This window comes from Pinus tabuliformis, chromosome 6 (assembly GCF_031772625.1).
Source record: "Pinus tabuliformis cultivar Carrire ecotype Pingquan chromosome 6, CPIR1, whole genome shotgun sequence".
NCBI classification, from domain to species: domain Eukaryota; kingdom Viridiplantae; phylum Streptophyta; class Pinopsida; order Pinales; family Pinaceae; genus Pinus; species Pinus tabuliformis.
The window spans coordinates 738,057,336-738,073,626 of NC_142292.1; the positions used below are offsets into that span (position 1 = coordinate 738,057,336).

General features: G+C 38.2%; 1 protein-coding gene and 1 non-coding gene across 2 annotated transcripts in view; both read right to left on the reverse strand.

Annotated features, from left to right (window-relative positions):
• LOC149260858 (disease resistance protein Roq1-like) overlaps positions 1-16,291 on the reverse strand; it is a 137,937-nt gene that overhangs the window by 93,175 nt on the left and 28,471 nt on the right. The window lies entirely within an intron of this gene.
• Positions 5,272-5,342, reverse strand: TRNAG-GCC (transfer RNA glycine (anticodon GCC)). The gene has a single exon. It is a non-coding gene; the product is annotated as a tRNA-Gly (tRNA).

The following is a 16,291-nucleotide window of genomic DNA, read 5'->3' on the forward strand; positions in this document are numbered from 1 at the left end:
AGATGTTTGTGATGTATGATTAGGCCAGCCATACTTGTGGAGGCGACATGTTGTGTATGAGTCAATGCCTCGCGCTGTCATTATTTCTTTGTGTAATTCATTATACAGGATACTAGAGGAAGCCCCACTGACCGCCACCTCTTTGATCGTTGCTAAGAAGGGCAACAAGCTCATCTCCCAGACTAGAAAATTCATTTTCTATCTGGTTCGCTCCTAAAGTAAGAGGAAGATCGTAGCCACATCCATGACCCCCACGAAGGGTTCCTCCATGCAGCAGCAACAACAACAGAGGGATACATTCATGAAAGAACACGTGAACAACTTCTCCTCACCCACAGGGGTACCACGCAAGTTTCATTTGGGGAACAAAGTCTGGTTGCATAGGCAGAAAGAACGTCGTACTAGAATGCATCAGAAGCTTAGACCACTCTGACATGGTCCTTACACCATTACCAAGGTTGTGGGAAATAATTCTTTGGAGTGCAACATTCCCTCAATACTTTGCTTGCACCGAGTGTTCAATGTGGACCATCGTCGACCATGCTTCCCACCATTACTGGACACATCCGAGATTGCAGAACAGCTCACCAGGGACCAAGTTTAGCAGATGGAGGAACTCAACGCAATGGGGACCATTGCTTCCTAAGGGGGGAGGAATGATCCAGTTTGATGTTGGTGGCCACCCACCTATCCCACTTGGACCCCCACAACTGTCTCTTACAGTTTTTCAGTTTCCGTAATGGGTCCTGAACTTTTGGAGCCATTTTGAGGCCCCAAACGACATTTTTTGGGAAAACTGGGAGCAACATGGGTCCATGGACCGATGTTTCTCTTTCCAAAGTTGTATTTCTCGGATAGATCTTTCTAATGAGATATTGTACGCATCAAATAGAGATCATATGCCAAGGTTACGACCCCGGGAAGTTGATGTACCAATTTACCCAAACGGGGCCCACAGTTTGGCGTTTCATCTTCTAGGGTTAGGTTTTTTTATGTTTAGGGTTTTCCATTGTTTCTCAACAATAAATATGCCTTAGAGCTTCATTGTAACATAGTTTAGAGGCATGTGGCCACCACATCTCTTCTCAGAGATAAGCTACCATCGCCCTAGCTGGTTTATTTCCATTTATGTTTGTAAGCATATTTCAGTATTTTACATTAATGAAATGAAGTATTATTTCCGCTGCATCTTTGTGTTTATGGTTATCTCTGTAATTTTTTGTGTTCCTGTTTAAATACGGATCACACTTATCCTGCATTGCAAATGTACCTAATAATTAAACCATATTTAAGCTCAAGAATATGCATAGAGATAGGCCAAGCAAGCAATAAACAAACCATTCCTTAGAATTCATGTAGGAAGATGGAAAATAGCGTGAGAATTGTAATAACACATGAATAAGAATATAATTTAGCCATTTCCAAGAACACATAGTTGAGACATGTTATCAAGTTGAGTCCCCCTTAGGCTACTGTCACTTATGCTTTCTTGTTACTTTTGAATGCACCTTGCTCAATATTACTTTGAGAGGTTGAAATTTGCTCTGAATTCTATTTTGATGATGGAGGAATATTTTGGGCTTTTTAGTAAGATTTAAAAAAATGCCCATAGTCACGGAAAATGTTCCATTTCAAAATAATCTACTCAAAATAGGGCTTGTATATAACTTGAGTCCTCCAAATTGAGTTAGATTACCTCAGGCACTCCCTATTCAAAGTCCATTTCCACACAAATTCTAACACATGTGAAATTTTTCTCTTAGGTTCAATGTAAGTTCTGTAACAACCCAAATTGTCTCTAATAATTTTGAAGGAATCAAGTGCCCAAAAAATACTAGGGAGGTGTGGAAATTCGGTCCAAATAGGAGCAAAAGAGATTTCCATATCTGGGTTAAAGTCAAGAGTTCAATGGAATAGATACATTCCTCTCAACCAATGAAAAAGGAACCAAATCTAAAGATCAAGTCCCTATCTTCTATATTTTTAAATTGATATTGGATTAGATCATTGCATTAATTTTCATCCATCTCAATGCTCATGGAGTGGAGAAATCAAAGAAGTTAGCTTATAAGAGCAATTGTAGCGACAAGACCCAATTTGGATAATTATGGTCTAGAACATTCTGGGGCCTATTTGAGGCCTTAAATGGTGTTTTTTGGGGGTAAAATTTTGCCACATAATCATTGCACCCACTGACGCTATTCTACACAAAGATACCTTTCCAACGATCCAAGAAACATGTCAATTGGAGTTAATATGCAAAAAAACTTCCTCCCAAAAATTCACCTATCATGATGATGATGAAAAGTTGACTAAACTAAGAGGAGGGGGGGATTGAATTAGTTTAGTATATTCATGGACATTAAAATTCTTTCCCTTAATCTCATTAATTGAAACAATGCATGAGAAGCTTAACAAATAATGGCCAGCATATTGAATATGTGAACAACAAGTAATAAGCTAATCAAATCATCACATCAACACATGATAACAACACATATTGACATCAAATATATGTGGAAACCCATAAGGGATAAAACCATGATTTTATTATTGTAGTGATGCAAAGGCAAGCTCCTACTCCTTATTACATTTGATTTTCTGTAGGCTCCAACCTATAGGAGGTTGCTACCTCAATTTTCTGCAAGCTCCAACATCCAAGGAAGCTCCAACTCTCATATGTTTTTTGTTGGCTATAACCCACAAGAGACTCCTACCTCAACCAACTCCAACTAGATATTTATCAAGCCACAACTTGAAAGGAGACTACCATCCCCTGATGTAAACAAGAAATAACAATGTGTTGGTTTACCTGATCATAAATTCTGCATATCTCCATCTTCATTTTTGCATCTTCTTCCTTCAAATTTGCTTCACATCAACATCATAAGTGCCCAGTAACTAATGCATAATAGCTCAATCATGTCCCTCACATTCTCCCATTCTCTAACCTCTTCATGCCTTCCAAAATCACATCTTTTATAAAGATAGTTTGTTGGTTGTTTGTATCCCACATAGGAATATGAAGTGAATATTCTTGACCCTTTGCCTTCCACTCATTCGTTTCCAAACTCTTCATATCTTGAATATTAGAACACAAAAATAAATAATCCATCCAATATTAATTTCAGCCACATGTAATCATTAAATACATCAACCTAATGCCAACATCAAATACCAATATTTATCATTAATGCATCAAAACAATCTTTGCAACATCTTTTCCTCAGATTCTTGCCTTTGCATCACAACAATTCATCTCAATAAAAAATTTTACATCACAACAAATTCTTCGATATAGAAATCTCTGCAACATTATCAAAACATTTCAATGTATCACAACTCCTCCTCCTTCATTTTCTCCTTTGGCTTCTTTTATTGCTTGTTGCATGTTGTTGCTCCTTGCGTTGTTGCTTCTTGTTGATCCTTGCATTCCTTCAATGCCCCTTTTGCCATCAATGACAATATGGCCAACAATCTCCCCCTTTAGCATTGATGGCAACAAATTTGTCCTCCCCCTTTCACTCTGCAAAGTGTCTTCCATCATCTCATTACCTCCCCCTTTCATTCTGCAAAATGTCTTCCTTCCTCTCATTACCTCCCCCTTTGACATCAATGGAAGGGGGGTTACAGATGCCTTGCAGCCTGTAAAAGAGTCCTTAGTGTAGTTGTCATCATTGCTTTAATGCTCTACAACCCGCAATGTCTTGTTCCGCATAAACAATTTTGACACTATCATTGAATGAATTCCACTCCACATGACATATAAATATTGCTCCAAATAAGCTTAATTTTTTTTAACATTGTAAGAGCATTGCAAAATATTGTTGTGAGAACACTCTGTAAAATGTTGCAAGAATATTGTTGAGAGAACACTTTGTAAGGAAAGCATGGCATGCATGAGAAATACATTATATTGAGAAATGTCCTCTTGCAAAGCACAAATAATATAAGAATAGGGAAATAATTGGAAATTGCATTACATCTCCTGATGGACAAACCATTGTTATCAACTTGCATTATTATAAGCCATGTCTTAATGCTTTTGAACTCCTATCAAGTACCATAATAATCGAGGATCATGTTTATGGTTACTGTATCAACTAGATAGCCACAACTCTCCAAAGAAGAAGTGCATCTCATATTGTTGTGAGAGAATATAAACACCTGTTAGGTATAAATGAATCTGAAGGTAGGCTTGATTATAACTAATACAATCTGCATATGTTTTGACTGTTGATAACATTTGTTCTTATTGCAGACATAATAGATGAACTTTTGTGACTTGGGAATGTGAATTATCACATAGCAGTACTCCTTGAGATAAGCATTCTTTAGACCTGTCAATAGAAGCTAAGACAAATGTTCTGGAATGGAATTCAAATGCACAATCTACAAATTAGGATATGATCACATGAGCTGCAATTTCGCTTTGTTCTTGTACAGGATTGCATGCATTATCAATTCATTTTTCCAATAGTTTGACAACATCTAGGGGACAATTGATGCCAATAACTTCAACATGTAAATGATTCTCCTCTTCATAGTTGTGAACAATGGATCTATATTTTTCTTATGGGACTCTTCTTACAAATATAATTTTTGTGGAAGTCCCTCACTTTGTGATGGCTTAGAAAGATCTTCTCTTATAGTACACCAAAATTTGTTGCATTCATTGTCAACATCTAAAGCATATGTTTTAATGGATGGAAGGGGAATCATTAATATAGTGTTCAATGCTTGGATTTACCTTTTCCCATGGTTGGATTTTGTTGTAGCTACCAACAAAAGTATGGCCAACAAGCATTAACCCCACTGAGAATTGTATTAAAGCTAACAAACATAAGGACCACAACCAAGTATTCTAGCATTCTTATTGAAAGTACCATTCATTGTATTCAAGGTTCTTGACACAAAATTCCTTAGTATTCCTAATAGCACAGTAACATTCCATATACCAATTCTTGACAAAATTCCATATTAAAGTAGCATATCGAAGCACTACAAACAATGCGATGCAAATAATGCTTCATAAAAATACACTCTTCATGTCTCCGTAATATGCTCTCCTTAACTTGAAATATAACTCATCATCCATATTCTTTATTAATAACACTTTCCAATGCTCTCCATGATATAAGTTTCCACTTTCAGATTATACCACCACTGATTCTATTATGTGCTCAATTTATTATAATGTTTCATACTATAATTTTTTTTTTCTAAGTAAACTAAAATCATGAACTATTCTTTTTCATATTCCATGTGAAGGGCGGGTAGCGGGGATCGAACCCGCATCTTCTCCTTGGCAAAGAGAAATTTTACCATTCAACCATACCCGCATTTCAATTATATGAATATATATATATTCATATAATTGAAATGGAAAATACATATATGTTCAATCCCATTCGTAAGTAGATACCATTTTTGAATGGTCCAATTATTAATTCAATTACGGATATGGAAAACCCCTCCTCCTTGGGCCTGAAGTAAAAGGCCCTTCAGAAAAGCTATAAAGCCCTCCGGGAGGAGGGGGAGGGAGTGTGAACCTAAAACATCTACATATGGTACAGAGAGTTCTAGGCATCAGAGTGCCGCCATACAGTCAACAAGTTATCAAAAATTGAGCCTCCCGCAAGGGGAAACCGGCCCGAGAAACGTTTGAAAGCTGCCTCGCAAGAGGAAACCAGCCTTGAGTTAATAACAGAAGGCAAAAAAACAGAGCCGCCCACCAGGGGAAACCGACTCATACATAGATTAAAAATTGTTTTAACTATAGAGATCAGCTTAGACACGCTTAGGTACACAGGCGACAAACCCAGCAAAATGCTCAAAAAACTAAACATGATGGCGAGAAAAAGCAGAGGTGCTAGAGTCCATAGTCACCCGAGGGCGGTTCCTCTTCAATTCTGCACCACCATCCTTCATTGTCATCAGGATCAGGATCGGGAACCCTTTGAGGAGCATTATCCACCATTTCACGCTCGCCTGCAGTTGTCCCGGTGTTCTGGAGCTGGCCAGAGCTGCCTTCATCAGGATCTGGTTCGGGAACCCTTTGAGGAGCGTCATCCACCACTTCACGCTCGCCTGCAGTCGTCCTTGTGTTCTGGAGCAGGCCAGAGCTGCTGTCATCAGCCAGGCGAGAGGGACCATAATCTACGGGCAGAGGAGCTGGCGGAACAGAAGGGGAGGCCTGCGAGGTGATAGGGGGTCTAGAAGACGGTGGAGAAGCGATGAAATCAGGCCGAGGTTTAGTGTAAAGGTGAGAGGCGAAGGAGATGTTCCGCGGGGAGGGAGGGAAGCGTCGAGCTTGGCCCCTTCCATGAGTACGACGGGAAGCACGTTCGTTGGGAGTGCGAGAGGGGGGTGAGCTAGAGGAGGGGGAAGGGGAAGGATTAGGCCTGACGCCTCCCTTGTGGCATCTCATGTGGTGCCTCAGCTTTGGCATTGCAACACTGAAGTCGTGAGAGCCGACAGAAATGAGAGGGGGCTCCAACAGAGGGGGGTGGGAGCGGAAGCCGAACAGAGCAGGGAGGAGCTGAACACAGAACGGGCTATGCGAGTGATGATAACCAAGGATGAAACTAATGAAGGAGGCCAGCGGACAGCGCTTTCCAATCGTGGTGTGAAGACTGTGCAGATCAGCTTCCGGTGAATAGCGAGAACCTATAGGCAGGAGTTGTCTCGACATGGAGACCGGTAGCGCACCACAATACCAAAACCAAGCATCTGAATTCTCAACTGAGGATAGAGTCACAGGGGCTAGAGGTTTCATGTTGAAACTCTTGGCATCTCAGCCTCCCCACCGAAATAAATGTCGCGTAGGGTGACGGCCCATCAACTTAATTGTTCCAAGGGTGAGGACCTAACATCCGCCGGCAAACCAGTGGGCTTGCCATGCGACCATCTGCCGAATCGTAACCTCCATCACGTCAATGCTCACCCGCATCCGGGGATGTTGCATACTATAATAATAATAATGCATTCTAATAATTAATATCATTCCATGTTTGCGATGTAAGTTGGGATATAAGAACACATTATAATAATAATATCCCTGCATATTAATTCAATGTTGGTAATTAAAAATGTTGTTGTCAATAAAATATTAATGTTGCTTCAGGAATGAATTTATGCTGCTCCAGGAATGAATTAATGCTTCTCCACAGTTTGTTTTAACCCTGCTTCAATAATGGATTAACACTGCTCCAAGTTTGTATTAACACTGCTCCAGAGTTTGTATTAATGCTTGAAATGTTAATTGTTGAAGCATATAGGTTGAAATGATAATTGCTGGAGCAATATAGGTTGAAAATTATATGTTGAAGAATAAAGCTGGAGCAATATAGGTTGGAGCAGTAAACGTTGAGGTTGAGAAAATGATAGGTTTTCTTGCTGCAAATAATAGGCTTTCTGGCTGCAAAATTTGCATTTGTATTTTGCTGCAAAAATAACGTTGGAGCAAATAATACCATTTGTCTCTTGGTGGAGGTTACAAATAATATATGGTGAGCTTCTTTCAGATAAAAAGTTCAATCTTTAAACCTTTCCATGCGACCACACAACACTGGAAGGTTCCAACATCGATTATGATTCCGATAACAGAGAAAGATGGTTGAATTGAATGGGTTGTATGAATATCCACCTTGTATGAATAAATAACAACAACATATAAACCACATTGTATATGAACCAAGGCATGCATAAATGATATCCAACTCTATTCTATCCAATAAGGAGGCCATCCATATCCTGAGTTTACCCATATACTGCATTTTTCACACTACATTATTTTCACACTATGTTCTTCATAGTGCGTTATTTTCACACTGTGTTCTTCACACATCAACATTATTCATGCATCCAACACAAGAGAAGCATTTATTTTCACACAAGAGAAGCATTTATTTTCACACAAGAGAAGCATTTATTTTCACACAAGAGCAACATTATTTTCACATTGCGTTCCTCATTATTTTCACACTATGTTTTCTTCACACTGCATTATTTTCACATTGCCTTCACATTGCAACATTATTCATGCATATTTTAATACTTCAATACTACTTCAAAGTGATACTTCAATGTTTAATCCACATTTAATACTTCAAAGTGATATCAACGCATTAGTATTTCAATATTTCAAGTGCTCCATGCCAATGCATTCTTGTGCTCCATGGCAACAGATTCGAATGAGCATAACCAATGGTCATATTATTTCTCTCCGTTCGAATATTGCTCAGATTAGCGCATAAAACCTTAAGCATTGTTCCATATAACATCCTATTTCCAAATGAAATATGTGCCAACACTATCGACTGGGTAGTTAATCTTTGAATAGAGCGCACCTTCATACAACTGTAATGCACGTTGCATATAGTGGTATAAATGTTGGTTGATATGTATTACGTTAGGCAGTAAAATTTTAACACTTCATTCCATTTCCATAATGTCAATGTAGTAACCTATCCTTGTTATATGTCATATGCACTATCTCTGTCCATCTATAATATATGCTAAGCAATTGATTTGAATGTAACACATACTAGAATTTTTTTTCAAAAAAAATAACACCTTAGCAATAATTTTGACCCACAAGGTTGTCATAAAGCTACTAATATTATAGCACTGCCATATTTGTTCACTAAGAATACCTTCTGGGTCCCTGTAATACTTCTACAAGAATCTATAATTGTTTTATGATCCACTGAGTATGTAACTATTATGTTGAAGATTCAGTTACACTGGCATATCTTTTCACTATCCATTTCCCACTGCGTTGGCACTAGTATCCATAGGTAAAAAAAAATTGGACCATTCCAAGTTAGACCATATTACCACTACCACAAGTTCACACAACCCCCACTTGTAACTCCACAAATTATGTATATGTGAATGGCTCTTCGATCATTTAGATTGCATAGATACCTTTTCTTTCTTGCAGGTTCCTTTTTATATTATTGGCCTGAGATTCTAGCAATTGTTAAATCTTCGTGGTTCTCCATTGTATACATGTTATTTTGTTTCTAGTCGTTGTTTCATTTGGTAGCCATCATTGAGGTAGGGATGAGTTCTAAAATTATGCTTCAAAGATCCCTTTTGTTTGAAATGGAGTGCATCCAAATATGGTGCATATCCTTATTGATCCTCTGCAAATAACTTCCATCACTCATCACAGAGGTAGCACGGTTTCATATGCTTGGAGTGGGCTGCAATGAAACCATCTCCTATTACTCTCAATGAAATTGAAATTTCTTCTTCAATTTTTTTTTTTTTTGAATAACACTGTCTAGTCCCAATTCAGCTCCTTCCCATTATTAAAAAAATGTCTTGTATGGGGCTCTCCTGCTTTATACAACCATTTGTCCTAATCTTTGGTTCTCTTTGACTCACATTTTTCTATTGTAATTTGATGCATGAGAATGTCTTGTTCTCAGAGTTTTGTATCCACAATCGCAATCAAAGCCATTCAGAGTCTATTGGTATATGTTTGATATTGATGTACTCAAGATGGATCTGAATTTTTAAGTTGTAGGTTTTTTTCTTGTTTCTCCATTTTTATTTGCAACATTTGGCATGTATGCAGTTATTCAATTGTTGAGATGAATTAATGCTGGAGTTGTCCCCCCCTTATTTTTTGCAAATTTTGCAGAAGTCTTCTTGCAAAAAAAATTCTCTTGTTATGTTTCAGATTTTTTTCGGATTGCTCCACATATCTCTTACAACTTCAGGTTCTCAAAGAGGTGACACATTCCCTTTTGTAACTATCTTCTTTCCAATACAATGATGAATTTCTTGATCGAATAAAACCAATTCCTGATCCAAAATATCCTCAAGCACAACACATTACTCTTTCATCTTGTTGAAACAAATGCAAGTTTTAGCCTCGTACATAAATTACCTGCATACAAATTCGAAAAACAAAAAATAAACAATGGTGAGAGCATAAAACATAAAACAAATATATACAAAGATTTTCCCCTGGATCCCAAAACTGGGACTACCAGATTTATTTTTCATTATATTCCTTTCAATATTACAATACATATATATACATGCCGAGGCATCCATAAACCCCAATACATTAACCCTGGCTTAGAACATAACCGTAGTTCCCTTGACCGGATCTACAAACTACCATGGGCGGAAAATCATCATGCCCAAAATCATGTGTGAAAACCATGCACAAAACCATAGGTAGGTCCACCCACCTATTATAGTGTCAAATTTTTTTCCCCAGGGCGCTGTTGCGGACGCCATAGAGGGGGGCTACCGCCCCCCCTCAAACCCCCTGACAAGGGGGGTTGGCCCCCCCCTGTGACCCACCTTCTATGCCTCGCACAATGAATAGGGGGGTTTTCGCCCCTTCGTGCATGGGGCTAGTCATGGAAAGAATATAACACACACCCAACATTCTCCCACTTGTTGTTTTCTTTCCACAGGGGGCCATAGGAGAGCTTAGTCATTGGTTCAACCCTGCAACCCCCATTGTTTCTCTACACCAAGAAAACTTCTCAATGCTCACATAATTTATCAATGCATCTATAACATTCTTCAAAGTGTCCACTTTTACCAACAACACCTTTTTTTCCTCAACCATATCCCTCACAAAGTGATACTGAACATCAATGTGCTTTGTCTTTGAATGATAAGCAGGGTTCGCCAAGAAAATTTCACTTTAGCTATCACAGTCTATCTTTATAGCTCAATGTACCAACCCCATACTTGAATACAATCTCTACAACCAAACTGCTTCCTTGCTTGCATGAGTGGCTGCCATGTATTCTACCTCTGTAGTTGAAAGTGGCACTACAGACTCTCTCTTGCTCATCCAACTGACTGCATCTCCAAATAGGTTAAATACATACCCACTTGTAGATATTCTCTGATATAGATCTGCAACCCAGTCTACATCAACAAATCCATGATGTCCAAAACTCTATCCAATCCTGGTCTTCATTGGTAGCACAGACCATAATCACTAGTGCCACACAAATACCAGAAAACCCGCTTCACTGTTGTCCAATGCTCCTTCCCTAGTTTTGACATAAACATGCTCAATACTCTCACTGCATGTGCAAGCTATGGTCTAATATAGGCCATTGCATACATCAGGCTACCGAATGCACTTGTGTATGGAACACGGGACATGTCCTCTTCCTCTTCTTATGTCTTGGGACACTGTTCAGTAGATAAATTTACACCGACAGGAATAGGAACCTTCACCGGTTTACTATCCTGCATATTAAACCTCTGTAATATTGTCTCGAAATACTTCCTCTGGTTTAACCAGAGCTTCCTTTTTGTCTGATCTCATTTAATTTCCATGCCCAAAATATAATTGCAGCACCAAGATATTTCATGTCAAATTTGGAGGACAAATGGTTCTTCAATTCCTTGATAATTTCTTTGTTATTTCCAAGAAACAACATATCATCCACATACAAAACCAAATAAATAACAAGGTCGCCAATTAATTTAAAATACACACAATGATTTGCTTTGCTTCTAGTGAAGCCAAGTCCCTATATATATGTATCAAATTTCTAATATCACATCCTTCGTGACTGTTTTAACCCATACAAATAATTTTTTAACCTACATACCAGTTCTTTCTTACCCTTCACCATAAATCCTTCAGGTTGCTTCATGTAGATCTCTTCTTCTAGATCCCTGTGAAGAAATGTTGTCTTCACATCCATCTATTCTACATCAAAATCAAAAGCAACAACAACAGATAAAAGTAATCTAAAAGAAGCTACCTTGGCAACAAGAGAAAAAATATTGCCAAAATGAATTCCTAACACCTGGGAATAACCTTTCGCTACCAACTGAGCTTTGTATTTATCCACCTTGCCTTCTACATTCATCTTCTTCTTAAACACCCATTTTCTTCCAATGGTTTTCTTTCAAGCCGAAAACTCCATTAGATCCCAAGCCTCATTTTTGTGCAAAGACTCCATTTCATCAACCATGACCTCTATCCAGAGTTTGCCATCCTCTGAATCTACTGCTTCCCTAACAATGCTAGGATCATCATCAGTAATAGATAAATCAAAATTTGAATAGAAAGCATCTAGACTATACCTTTCTGGATGCCTTCTTTCTTGAATTGATCTTCTCACAACTGGAGTTTTTGGCTCTTCATCTTCTAATTCCCTACTGTAGATTCTGATTCCTCCTCCTTTAGCTTAAACTCTATCTTCTCAGGTTCCTTTGGTAGGACTTCATGTTTAATAACATATTTCACCTCTCTAAACACCACATCGTGGTTGTACACAACCTTCCTTGTTTTTGGGTTCCAGAACTTATAACCTTTTAAACCATCCTTATACTCAATAAAGATGCACCTTTTAGATTTACCATCCAACTTGGTTATTTTCTCCTTTGGAACATGTACATATGCATCACATCCAAATACCCTCATATGTGAAAGAGAGGGTTTCTTACCAGTCCATACCTCTTGTGGAGTCTTATCCTCCAACGCTGATGAAGGTGATCTGTTGACTAGGTAACATGCAGTCTCCACCGCCTCTGCCCAAAATTCCTTTCCTAACCTGACACCATTGAGCATGCTTCTTGTCTTTTCCATCAACGTCTTGTTCATTCTTTCTGCAACTTCATTTTTATGAGGTGTGTATGGAGTAATCTTCTACCGTGATATACCACACTTCTTACAGAACTCTTCAAATTATTTCTTGCAAAACTCTCCACCATTATTTGTCCTCAACACCTTTATCTTATTCTCTATCTAGTTTTCCACCAGAGCCTTAAATTCTTTAAACCTCTCAAAGACTTTAGATTTCTTCCTGAGGAAATATATCCATGTATTCCTTAAGAAGTCATCTATAAATGATACATAGTACACAAACTTACCCAGTGATGGAACCGACATAGGTCCAAACACATCATTGTGCACAAGCTCTAATATTTGTTTCACCCTCTTAACACTAGAGGGGAAGCTCACCCAATTCTGCTTCTCATATACACAATTTTCACAGAAATCAAAATCCAGAGAGAAATTAGACATAAATTCTACCATACCATTACCATGAAGTATTTGAAGGCCCTTCTCTCCAATATGTCCAAGCCTTTGATGCCATAACATGGTATTTTCTCCAAAGACCACTAGATTTTCTGCTCCACTTTCAAGAACCACAGAATTGTTGCACCCATCAATAACAGTGCTACCCTAAAGCTTATACAGAGTTCCAATTCAAACTCCCTACATCAATACCAGTGCTCCCTGAACCATCTTGCAGGTATCTTTCTCAAACATTGTTTTTACACATGCATCATCCAACTTGCTTACAGAAATAGGATTTCTAGCCAATGCAGGAATATGAAGAACACCCAGAAGTGTTCTAATCCTTCCACCTTGCAACTTCAACATGACTTTACCGCGACCAACGATTCTAGCCTTCCTTTCATCCCCTAAGAAGACATCACCACCATCATATTTATCATACTCACAGAACCACTGCCTGTGGGGAGTGAAGTGAAAGGATGTACCTCAGTCAATCAACCATGCTTAACGATCTACATGTGTACTTGAAGAAGAAGCCAAGTACACATCCCCACCTTCATCCGAGGTGGTTTTCTCCTCTGCAGAAGGAACATCATCAAATCCCTTTCCTTTCACATGAGCTTTAGATCTACAGTCCTTTTTGAAGTGCCCTTCCTTTCCGCATTTCCAGCTCACATTTACAGGTTTTCCTGGAGATTTAGATCTCCCACTCGAGGATTTATTTTTGTTTCTATTCTAGGACCGTCTTCATACAAACAAGGCATCACCATTCTAGCCCTCTATATTTTTCCCTCTCATATCCTCCAAAAGAAATGATGAGACTATTTCATCAAACTATAAGGAAATCGCATTGCTACCTATTGTAATAACCAGACTCTCCCACGAATCTGGTAGAGAACACAATAAATTGATGTACTTATCTTCATATGAATTTTTTACATCAAAAGATAACCACTGGCTTACCACAAGATTAAAGGCGTTCAAATGCTCTGTCACTGAGTCTCCATCCTTCATCCTCATGTTATACAACTTTTTTCGTAGGAACAGTTTATTCACAAGAGACTTAGATTGGTACAAAGTCCCTAACTTATCTCACAAAGCCTTCGCTAAATCTTCCCCTGATACATTCAATAATACTAAATCAGAGATACACGACCATATTGTGCTCTTTGCCTTCCGATCCAAATTCACCCAGTCTTCAACTGATATTTTCGTTGGTTTAGTACCTAGATCTACCACGATATACTTATCTTTATCCACCAGCATATCCTCCATAATGAGTTTCCACAACTCAAAACTTTGACCATTAAATTTCTCTATCTCTATCTTTCCATTGCTTGCCACCTTCTTTCACCACAAGAATCGATCCCGCAGATCTCCCACTGAACAAGGTCTACCACAGGCCCGAGAAAAACCCCTCAGCAGCAAAGGCATCCCCTTGAAGCCAAAACAACTCTGATACCAAATGTATGTTTTAACCCCGTACATAAATTACCTGCATACGAATTCTAAAAATAGAAAATAAATAATGGCGAGAGCATAAAACATAAAACAAATATACACAAAGATTTTCCCCTGGATCCCAAAACCGAGACTACCAGATTGATTTTTCATTATATTCCTTTCAATGTTACAATACATATATATACATGTCGAAGCATCCATAAACCCCAATCCATTAACCCTAGATTAGAACATAACCGTAGTTCCCTTTACCAGATCTACAAAATACCATGGGAAGAAAACCATCATGCCCAACACCATATGCGAAAACCACACACAAAACCATAGGTAGGTCCGACCACCTAATATAGGGTCCAAAAAAGATTTCCCCAAGGCGCTGTCTCGAACCCGTAAAGGGGGGATACCGCCCCCCCCAACCCCTCCAACAGGGGGGATTCTGCCCCCCCTGCTATGCCCAACACAATGAACATGGGGGCATGTCGCCCCCCTGTGCGTGTGGCTAGTCGTGGAAAGAATATAACACACACCCAACAACAAACACTTTGTTTGACATAGCTATTTCCAAATAATTGTGATGATTTCGTTTGTAATTAGGAGAGGTGTTCCTTCAACTTCATCATGTTTTACAGATTCCTTATAAGTACATCCCTCTTTTGCCTTACAAAAATATTCAACATTATTTAAATTGTGATGAAGCTACCATACAAAACTTTCAGATTCTCTAATCAAGTTGGCCAAACATACTGTAAATCACCTTTTTCTAAATCCTTTTGATATATTTCTAAATTGGTGGAGGATGCATCATTGATCTCAAATTCTTTCCAAGACATTCAAGATAAATTTGTAGTGAGGTCATTTTATTTTTCTTTTCCTGCAAGTTGGGTATAGTACAGTGGAAATTCCATCCACTAAATCGTCCTTTATTATCCAATATTTTATTCAATATATTTTCCTCAATATAGATGTATTTCACACCTACATATTCAAAGCTTTGTTGTTAATAATGGAGCTTCTCTCCCCCTTAGGTGATATTGCTCTAACATTGACAAATTCTTCTTTTCTTTCTTGAGTAACTCTCCCTAAGACCAAGATAGGTCACTCGTTGCTCTTTATTCTTTCTCTTACACACATTAGTAGGTTGTATTCTCGTGTCTACATTTTCTTTTGTCTCACTGTTTGGATTTCTTGTAGTGTCCATATTTTGTCTAGAGCTCTTTAAGGTATAGTGAAACTCGCAGTCTTTGGCTTTTTGTCCAGAATTTCTACATAGATAACACCTTATATGGTCGAGCAAAAGAAAAAATCATGTGTGTTTTTTTTATTCATTTATATTTTTCTTTACATACTTTTTGCATTCAACCACTTTAAGTTCAAATTCATGACACATATAATAATAACCATAGAAAGAGATTATGTACCTGGTTGTTGGTGTTCTCCTTTGTTTGCTTGCTGGATAGTACCTTCTTGTTTGTTGCATATTTTGTTGAATAGTATTGATCTTCTTGTTCTTACAATCTACTAGCACATGTCCATGTTCATGGCAAGAAAAACATGTGATGTTTTTCCTAGGAGAAAAGAATCTCCTTTGATATCTTCTGAACTTGTTCAACTCATTCATTGGTTTTTGATATTGCTGCTTATTTTTGTTTTCTTTACAAAATCATGTTTTTGTTAGACTCTTCTCCTATAGGTTCTTTTAGAGCTGCTTCATTATCATATTTAATGGTTTCCTTTGTTGAGTTCATCATGGAGGCAAGATCCTCTTCTAGCTGCTTACACAACCTATTCTTTTCTTTT